Below are 9,556 nucleotides of genomic sequence, written 5' to 3' on the forward strand. Positions count from 1 at the left end.
CCATCTTGTCATCAGATGGAGACTGTCAGGCTGGAGTCAACACACACACAAAAGAAAAATGAAAAGCCAAGATATAGGAAAAAGAGAAATAGAGTCACAGTGACAGCTGGCGAGCTCCTGGATCCAGCCATACCTGAAGCTAACCAATAAGCTGAACTTTGCAATGTCATGAACCCATTTTGTTTAAGCTTTCCATCACTTGCAACCAAAAGTCTTAACAGATATATGGGCTTATATTTAAAAAAAAAAAAAAAAACCTGATGCCTATCATTTTAGGGGTCTCAGAGACTCTCTGGGACTCATGGAACCAGGGTTGAATATCCCTGGCGCAAGGATAAAGTGAAAACTCCTAAGGTTAGCTTTCAAAGTCCTTCACCGTCCAACTCCCACCTATCTTTCCTACTGCATTTCTCTCAGTTGCCCTCCACATACGTAATCCCCGCTAAATTCTAAGACTCTGGTTCCCAACCGCTCTTTTTGGCGTGTATCATTACCCCAAACAAATCATTACCCCAAACTCCCTCCTGAATCTCTGCACACCCAAATCTAACCTTAAGGCCAAGACCAAGGGCGATGGATGGATGAATGGATGTGTGAATGAAGGCATAGATGGATGCATGAATCAGTGGATGGATGAGTGGGTGGGCACCAGCTGGAAGGGGGATGAGAAGGTGGACCAGCAGATGGTAAGTGAATTGGCATGTGGATGGACAGCTGATGAAGAGATGGACAGGTGTCTGATGGATGGTGGTCCGATCAGGGATGCTGGGTGAATGAGTGGCAGATAGAAGACAGATGGATGAGAAGATGGATCGGTGGATGGAGGAGTAACCAGCCTGTGGATAAATGTCTGATGGATGGGCAAGCGGGTGGGTGGAAAGATGGGTGAGGAGATGCAGGCAGTGTGGATGGGAGGGTGGGTTAACAGTGGGGGCATCACGGGGACGAACGGCTGAAGGACAACGGGCTGGCTGGGCAGGGAACGGGTCAGCAGACAAGCGGATACTTGGATGGCGGGTGGGCCAGCAAGTGAGGCCAGCAAGTGAGCAAGTGGTGGCGGGTGCTCACTGTGAGCAAGTGAGGGGACTTCTCGCTCCATCAGCGCTCCTCCCAGCCTCCCTGGGAGACCCAGAACGAGGCCCACGGCTCCCCTGCACTGCGGTGAACAGCGTGCAAAGCTCGGGGCAGGCGTCAGGCTGGCTCACGTTCACAGCCCAGCGGAGCCACCTCCTGCCGTCTGACCACAGACCAGAGACTCCAACTCTCTGAGCTTCCTTTTCCCCATCCATCCAGCGAGGAGAACACGCTACCCTCGCAGGGTGCTGTGGAATGAAATTTAAACGTAGCTGCAGAGGCCAGCCCAAGGCCTGGTCCAGTCAGAGCTGACGATAATTCCCACTCTATTAAAAACTGTTCCAGCGCCTACAATAAGAATGGGGCCTCCTCCTCCCGTTTTATGAGACTAGGAAAAGTCCTGATACCAAAAGCAGACGTGGACACGACAAGAGCGAGGTACCGGCCAGCCTCACTTATGAATCCAGCTGCCAAGCCCTAAGTAAAATATCAGAAAATTGAATCCAGCAGCATATTACAGGGCTAATAATACATCGTGTCCAAACAGGGTTTACCTCAGGAATGCAAGCGCCGTACAACACTGAAAAATCAAGGCAATTCCCTAAAAGACAAATTCTATGTGATCCTTTCAATGGATGGTACTCAATCTTCAACATTTCGTGATTAAAAGCCCTGAGAGAAGTCAGCTGCTGCTGGTACAGCGGATCATCTACTCGGTCCCCACTGGAGGGGTCCCTCCGTGCCAGGCGTCAAGAATGGGTCCACCCATCACCACCCCCACACACACACAGAATAAACTGGCCTTTACAGGGATTTAATTCCTCCCCTGTGCGCGTGTATGCCCAGTTATATATGACTCTATGTGACCCCACGGACTGCAGCCCTCCAGGCTCCTCCGTCCATGGGATTCTCCAGGCATGGATACTGGAGTGGGGTTACCATGCCCTCCTCCAGGGGATCTTCCCGACCCAGGGATCGAACCCACGTCTCCTGTGTCTCCTGCACGGCAGGCGGACTCTTCAGCCACTGAGCCACCTGGGAGCCCAGTGTCTCTCCCCTGAAAGGGACGCAAAGGTAGGAGATCGACTCTGGGGCCCGCCGTTCCTCCAGAGCCTCCCAAACCAGGCACGGGCCCTCCTCCAGGCCCTGGGCTCCCGGGGTCCGTGCACACTGAGAAACCACTGGAGGAGGAGAGGGGAGTCCCCGAGTGGGGCCAGGACCCGGTTCTCCCCCTACCTCTGGGCTCACGCAGACCGCCTCCGGCTTCCTGTTTTCCTTCTCCTTCGGATGCGACATATATCTACAAGGGAAGCTAAAAGACCAAGGGTCCCTCCACGAGAGACGCATGTCCATTACATGCGGGTCCATGTGAGCAGGAGTGTTGGGGCAGAGGGGCGTGAGGGAAGAGCATCTGTGTGCACGTGAAATCTGAGTTGAGTACGCGTGTGGGCAGGTGTGTGCCCCGAGGCACGTTTAAGCATGCAGGAGTACGCGTGAGTGAGTGTGAGCCCGTGCACCCCTGTCCACTGGGCTCCCAGCTGCACTCGTGTGACCGGGGTGTCAGTGCCTACCGCACCCCGCGTCCTGTCTGACCTCAGCGCGGGCAGCTCTGCCCACATCGCCGCGTTCCGGGCTCCCGTGGTGCCCGGGACAGGCTGGTTCTGCTACCACCTCCCCTCTGCCCAGACGGGCCAGATGCTCACGGGGCCAAGGCGGGCAGGTTGCCTCCCTATGCTGGGAGCTGACCTCTCCCACGGATGTACCGGAGGCAGGGACCCGGCTCTCCTGCTCAGCCCTGATGCTGCTGGTGGGCAGCAGAGTGGGGACGGGTGGCCGGATTAATTTGACCAGCCCCAGCTCAGGATATGAGTTGCGTCCTCAATGTGAGTGTCACCTATACTCATCCCAGAAGGGCCTCCAGCAATGGAGGAAAACTCACCTGATGTCACCTGGCAAGTCACTGGCTAAGTGGGAGGTCATACCATAACCACCACCGGTGAGTGTCCACCCTTCACACAGAAGCCCCGTCTCCTGGGTCCTCCTCTGAGCCTCTCGGAGGCCAGGGATGGACTCTGGGGTTGGGGGTGGGGGGCAGGGACAGACAGAGACACAGAGACAGAGAGGGGAGCAGCGGCAGGCAGACAGACAGACAGACAGGGATGGGCAGGAGGTACGATGAAGTGGACGGGCAGGGGGCCAGCCCAGCAGACCCGGGCTCCGGGACCACCCTCCGAAGCATCAGCGTCCGGAAGGTGGGGCAGCCAGGGAGGCTCTGTGACCATCTGGAGCCTCTGCCAGGCCAGCACCCCCGTCTATTTGCACAGCCCTGAAATTTAGAAACTTCTTACAGCTATCCCCAAAGGGCCCCCAAGGCTGTCAGCCAACCCTACTGGAGCAGAGATGGGCAGCAAGTAGGATCAAGCCCTGGACCCTGGAGGTCAGCGTTCAAATGTGAGCCCAGCTCCCCAGAGGCTGTGGGCGGCTCAGAGCATGTGATCCCAGAGCAGACCTGCTCCTGTCTGTTCAGGAGCCCAAACACAACAGCCTCCCAGCAACAAGGGCAGACTCCAGAGGCGATGTAAAGACCGCAGCACAGCGCCAGGCAAGCAACAGGCGTTCAATAAAGGACCTGCCTCAGCTCCTCTCAGGCTCACAGCTCCTCAGGTCTGCCCATTGCTCTGGGCCCGCTGCCAGGCACACACTTCTGGCCTGAGCAAACTCCTATTCAACCCTCAAGACCCAGCTCAGCATGCCCTCTGCCAGGAAATCTTTCCTGGGCGGTGACAGCTGCCTTTTTTGCCCGCCCTGTGCCCTGTGCATGGAGTCCTGACCACGTGGAGTAAGGAAGGCTGGGCTGGAGGTCAGGACCCTGCAGCCTCACCCCCAATCTCCACCTCCCCATTTTCCAGGCCCAGACTGATGTGTCGGCACCCTGGCCGGGCGGGGTCCTCACCCCCACCATCACCCAGCACCTCAGACCCCTCGTCTCACACTGCAGGCCGTGCCTGGGCACCGGTGTCAGCAGAGCCAGGAGGGCTGTCTGCAGTTTGCAGACGAGGAAACTGAGGCCCTAGGAGGCGAGACGGCCTGAGGCCAGCAGGGTCTGCTCAAAGGCAAGGGCCTCCATGGCCGCAGGCAGGCATCCACGCCTGGGCACGTGGGGGCTGCTGGCCCCCACCCGCTTGGCCACACAGAGGCTCCTGACGCTCCCCGCCAACTACCACCGCCCCCCACCCCCGGCGGGCAGGCACAGCATTTCCTCACCGATGCTGACCCAGGTGGGGGCGCCCCGGCCGCCCACATTACAGCACCCCCCCCGAAAAGCCAGGCTCCCCACCCTGGAGGAAGGAAATAACCTTTCCCCAAAGCAGGACTTTCTCTGCAATAATCTCCATATATGAGAAGACGGGCATTTTTGCAATGCTTCCAGATTCCAACAACCCCGAGGACAATGGTACAAAATGACGCATGACTTGACCCCACAGGGGCCCCGGGAAGGGACCAGCCCGAAGGAAAGGAATCAGTGGTTTGTGCGCGCCACGGTACCCCATAACCCAGGGCCGGCCCGCCCAGGGCAGGACGCGAGGTGGACAGACCTGGCCTCCGCCCAGCCCTGGTCCTCACTTGCTGCGTGACTGCAGCCAGCCTCCCACCTACGCTGAGCCTGCTGCCCTGCCCTGTCGCCCGCCCAGGCCTCCTGTTGGCCGGCGGACCCCCGCCCCCAGTCCCACCCCTGCGCTGCCAGAGGGCCCCGCCGCTCCGCTCAGAAACACCCGAGGCTGCCCACCCGCCACCCTCGGAGCAGGACTTAAGGTCCTCCCTGTCTGGTCCAGGGCGTGAGGCCAGCCTCACATCCCACCTCCCCCCCAACTCATCCGAGAGGGACCAGTGTTCTCCCGTCCACCCGTCAGCCTTCACAGTACAGAGAAAGTATCGCCCCCTCCAGGAAGCCCTCCCTGACCAGGCCCAGAGGCCCCGGGCTCCCCCCAGGACTGCTCTGACAGAAGCATTTCAGAACTGCCTCCGTGGGTCCCTGGGGCCCTCAGGATGGCTACAGGAGCGGCCACGGGCCGGCCCACACCAGAGGCCATCCTGAGTACTGTGTGAGGAGGGGACTCAAGTTCCCTCATACAAAGGAACCCCGAGTCCGGCCAGCCTCTCCCAGATGCTCCCACACAATCCCCACCCTGGGTTCCCAACCTTCCCGGGGGCAGGCTACGACCCCAGTCCCAGCAGCCAGGTTAAAAAAAACCCTGAAAATCCCAATCAGATCGGGATTTGACCCTGATTTCTCATCACAGCCAGGGTAAAACTGAAAGCCCTCCTGTGTCCCCAGATCTGACCACCCCCGTGCTCACGGGGGTCCTTCCTCCAGCTGCTCCGGGTTATGTGTCCCTGCTGTGCCCCCTGCCCCGAGCCCCACTGGCCTCCGCTGACGTCCCACCTACGCAGCCCCACCCCCAGCCCGGTCCCGGGTGCACCCGGCCAGCTCGGGACTTCACAGTGAGCATCCATCTGTCTCCCTGAGACAGCGAGCTCTCTGGGGGGCAAAGGAGCTGGTCCTGGCACTGCTTTCCCCAAGGAAAGCAACCAGCACCCACTGGGTATCACTTCCTTCCTCCTTCCAACAACCCTAAGAGATGGGTTATGACACCATTTGACAAGAGGGGGTCCTGTCCCGAAGGAAGCATGGCCTGGTGGGATCTGAGCCTTGCGCGTCGCCAAGGCGGGGACTTCCCTGTGCCCAGCAGGCCCCCGTGGTCTGGACCTGTTGCTGAGCTCTGGCCCGGCTGGCAGGCAGACTGCGGAAGCAGGCTGAAGATGGGGCGCTAAGCACCATGGTGCCCACCCCAGGAAGAGCCAGCAGTCAAATCTGGAGACGAAAACTCCTACAGGAAAAGGGGCAGAGAAAAGGGGGGCATTTTTTCTTTTGTCCAATTGCCAAACTTTGCAAAACGTGACTTTGCTCGCATCTAATTTTAATTGCAGTGGAAACCTTTGTATACTGTGCCAGGAAGAAGTCAGTCTGTTCGGTAAAGCAAGGAACCTAGAAACCGTCTCTAAACACTGAACTTAAAACTCACAAATGCTCACTCACCCACCAACTGCTCAGCTGCGTCTGACTCTAATGTGATGCTTAAACAGTGAACACAGTGGTATGGCTCGAAATCCAAAAACACAAGGCACAGAGTGGGAGTGTCACCTGATCTTACACCCTGGGCCCCCACCTGCACACGCCCTCCAGGTAAAGCACAGGTAACTCACCCCAGGGCTTCCTCCCAGCGTTTGCCTACGAGCATATAAGCAAATGCGGATTCACAGCTCTTACTTACACAAGAAACACTGCATTTTACACACTTCAGCACCTTCTTCTCGTCTCTCAACCCATCTCGAGGATCAGAGCCTCCTTTTTACAGCCGCATAGTATTCCGTCGGAAGGCTGCACCAACACCTATTTCACTAGCATGTATCACCCTGGATCTCAAAGGTCTGTCGACGGCCCTGTCTCCTCACCTACCCGGTAGCTTCTCAAGGGGGAGACCTGCCCTCGGGCCCAGGCCGGGACAGGGCCTCCCCGCTCCTGCTAGCATCCTCTTGGTGGGGGCACACAGCCTCCAGATCACACCACCTGAAAGGCTGCCTTAAAATGGCAATTAGAGTTCGTGGCTCCCTGGATAAACACGTCCCTGCAGCTTTCCAACTCCCTGCCCTGCCCCTCCTCTGGCTCCAGCCTCCGCCCTCGAACACCAAGCCTCGCAGACCCCACCAAAGGCCATTTGCACCAGCTGCACCCTCGCCTGCACGCTCCCACCTCAGCTCAGAGACCCCCCCCCTCCGAGGACCCTCTCCTCCCAGCCGACTGGGCTGCCGGCTGCAGCGCCTCACAGCAACTACCCCTGTCTGAAGTCAACCCAATTCAATTCTGTTGCCTGAGTCACCCCACCTGGTAGGCTGGAACTACATCCCAGGGCCAGGCCTTCAGGTTGGTGCGGGGGCAGGCGATGAGAGGTGGGACATCAGGGTTCAAGAAGCCAGAGAGGGGAGACACCCAGCCACCTCCTGGGCAGTGGGCTGCAGGCTCCCCTCCCCAACACCCCATTTCAGGACCGTGAGCCCTGGGAAGCCATCAGCCAGAACCCGCTTTACAGAAGAGAAGACACAGGGCCACAGAAGGGCGGAACAGGCCCTTGGCACCCTCCTCCGTAGCAGGAACAGGAACCTCGGGAGGTGCGGGGACAGGGCCGGGGCTGCCCTCCACCCCCAAGTCCCGCGTGCCGCCCACAAGGCCGGCCCTCAGTCAGTCAGTCAGCAAACATCCAGGAGGCCACCCATCCCAGGCACACTCAGCTCGCAGGAGTTGAGTTGCATCCATGTGGCAGAAAGAGAGCAGAGAGTCACAGCAACCAGGCCTTAATGCAGCCACCGCCCCACCCCACGCCACCCAGGGAGAGGCCGCCAAGGAGTGGGAGCTGGGAGCCTGTCCCCAGGCCCGAGCCCCGCCCTGCAGAGCATGCCCTCCTTCTCCAAGGCCGGCCAACGGTGGGGAAGGGAAAAAACTGCTCCCCGCCACGGCCGAGTGCAAGGCAGACACGGAATCCTGATGCCCAGAAGGACACACCGCGGTCCTCCAGAGGCCCTGCAGCCTTGGGGGACTCGGGGTCTTCAGCCTGGTGGTCCCGGGGTCACAGTGACGGCAAGGCCATAGCAGGAAGCATGTCCACCAGCCCAGGCCCACTTGGGGTGGGCGCTGCTGCTGCAGAACACCTCAGTTTATACAGCAGATTGCGGGGCAGCCGCAAATGTGAAAGCGGCCAGCTGGGGACTACGGCCAAGTGGGCCCCAGCCCCGACTCCAGGGGCGGCAGGCAAGCCAAACTACCCAAGGGCACCAACCCCCCGGCGACACGGGTCCCAAGCCTCCGGAACCCTGCGATTTCTCACAAGACGGAAATCCGGACTTTTCTGTGAAGCTCACCGATCTGTAAATGCTGACAGCTAATTAAATTTTTAAAAATAATACTAACATGGTGAGCGCCAAACCAAACAGCCAGGGCCAGGCTCGGTGGGGGCTGGCAAGTCCGCGCCTCCCGCGTACGAGCCTCTGACTCCATCCACGCCCTGCCCACTGCCCTTCCCAAGGCTCTGGACCCGGTGGGGGGTGGGCAGTCAATCCAGCAGGAGTTCCCAGGCCCTCCCTTCCTCCTGGGGGGGCAGGGGGGGCAGGGATCTTCACCCCTGTTTGCACGTGGGGACGGAGACGCCCAGAGTCCCAGTCACTCAGCCACAGACTCGGGCCAGGCCCAGGCACCGGCTGGCTCCAGGAGGGCCCTGCAGCAGCACCTTGACCCGAGGGGCTCCGGGTGACGGCCAGCACCCAAACGTTCTTTCCGTTTTTCCAAGTCTGGCCGGTCACGGCGACACCTGCTGGCTCAGGCCAGCTTTGGACCAGCCCGAGTGGTGGGCACACACTGAGGTGGGAATGAGACCCTGTGACCCCAAAGGGCGAGCGGGCACCCCTGCCCGGAGAGTGGGCGGGAGGAGAGGGTACAGGGAGGGGGTGGAGGGTGGGTGAAGAGGAGGGGGAGGTCGGCAGGGTCAGTTACCCCGGCCTGCGCTCCCGGGAGCCACCCAGGCTACCCCACAAGCAACAAAGCCTCTGAGGGCTTGTCTGGGCCCCCACTGGGTCAGGAGGGCATGAAGCAGGGTGCCCACGAGGATGGGGTGGCCGGGGTCCCCCAAGGGGGAAGCTGTTGCTCTGTGCAGGCATTCATGGTGCGTGTGTGGGAGGGGGGAACTGCTGACCACCGCAGGTGTGCATGTGACACACGGGAGAGGCGTGTGGGACAGACACACGTGTGTGACACACCCGCGTGCACGGCGGCGAGGCACACGCGCTTCACAGGCAGCGGGGTGGAGGCGGGCGTGCGTGTCCGGGGCCGCCCGTGTGCAAGGCACGTGTGGGTGAAGCCTGCGCGCACACAAGAGACATGAGAGAGTGTGAGGGGCCGGGCGTGCGCAGGGGGTCCGGGGTGGGCGTGCGCGGGAGCAGGGGAACCTGGGCCGCCCGCAGTGGAGAGACGCGCGGAGGAGGAGAGCGGTGCCGACCGACCAGGGCCCGTTCCCTCCGGGGACGGGGACCGCGGGCGGGACTAGGCGGGGGAGCGCGGCAGAGGGGGAGCCGGGGCGCCCGGGGGCGCAGGCCGGGGTCCGCGTGCACTCACCGCGCTGCGCTCCGCTTGCCCGGCCGCCGGCGCGTCCGCCCGTCCGTCCGTCCAGCCGTCGGCGCGTCGAGAGCTGGGAGAGCCCGGCGGCGGCGCGGGGCGGGCCGGAGGGCGGGCCGGGGGGCGGGCCGAGCGGGCGCCGGGCCCCCGGGCCGCCCTGCCCCCTCCGCCTCCGGGGCGGGGTCTCGGCCGCGGCCGGGGAGGGGGCCGAGCGCGCGCCGCCGCTCCCCGCCCCGCCGCGCCCCCGGGGCCGGACGTGGC

At 61.2% G+C, this 9,556-nt stretch overlaps 1 protein-coding gene across 2 annotated transcripts in view; it reads right to left on the bottom strand.

The window, feature by feature from the left end:
- FBLN2 (fibulin 2) overlaps positions 1-9,349 on the bottom strand; it is a 64,270-nt gene extending 54,921 nt beyond the window's left edge. For both annotated transcript variants that reach the window (XM_061128968.1, XM_061128967.1), the window contains exon 1: positions 9,296-9,349. The gene's annotated coding sequence lies outside the window, so the exon portion shown is untranslated. The remainder of the gene's footprint in view (positions 1-9,295) is intronic.
- Between the last annotated feature and the right edge of the window lie 207 nt (positions 9,350-9,556).

Source organism: Dama dama, chromosome 24 (assembly GCF_033118175.1).
Source record: "Dama dama isolate Ldn47 chromosome 24, ASM3311817v1, whole genome shotgun sequence".
NCBI lineage: Eukaryota > Metazoa > Chordata > Mammalia > Artiodactyla > Cervidae > Dama > Dama dama.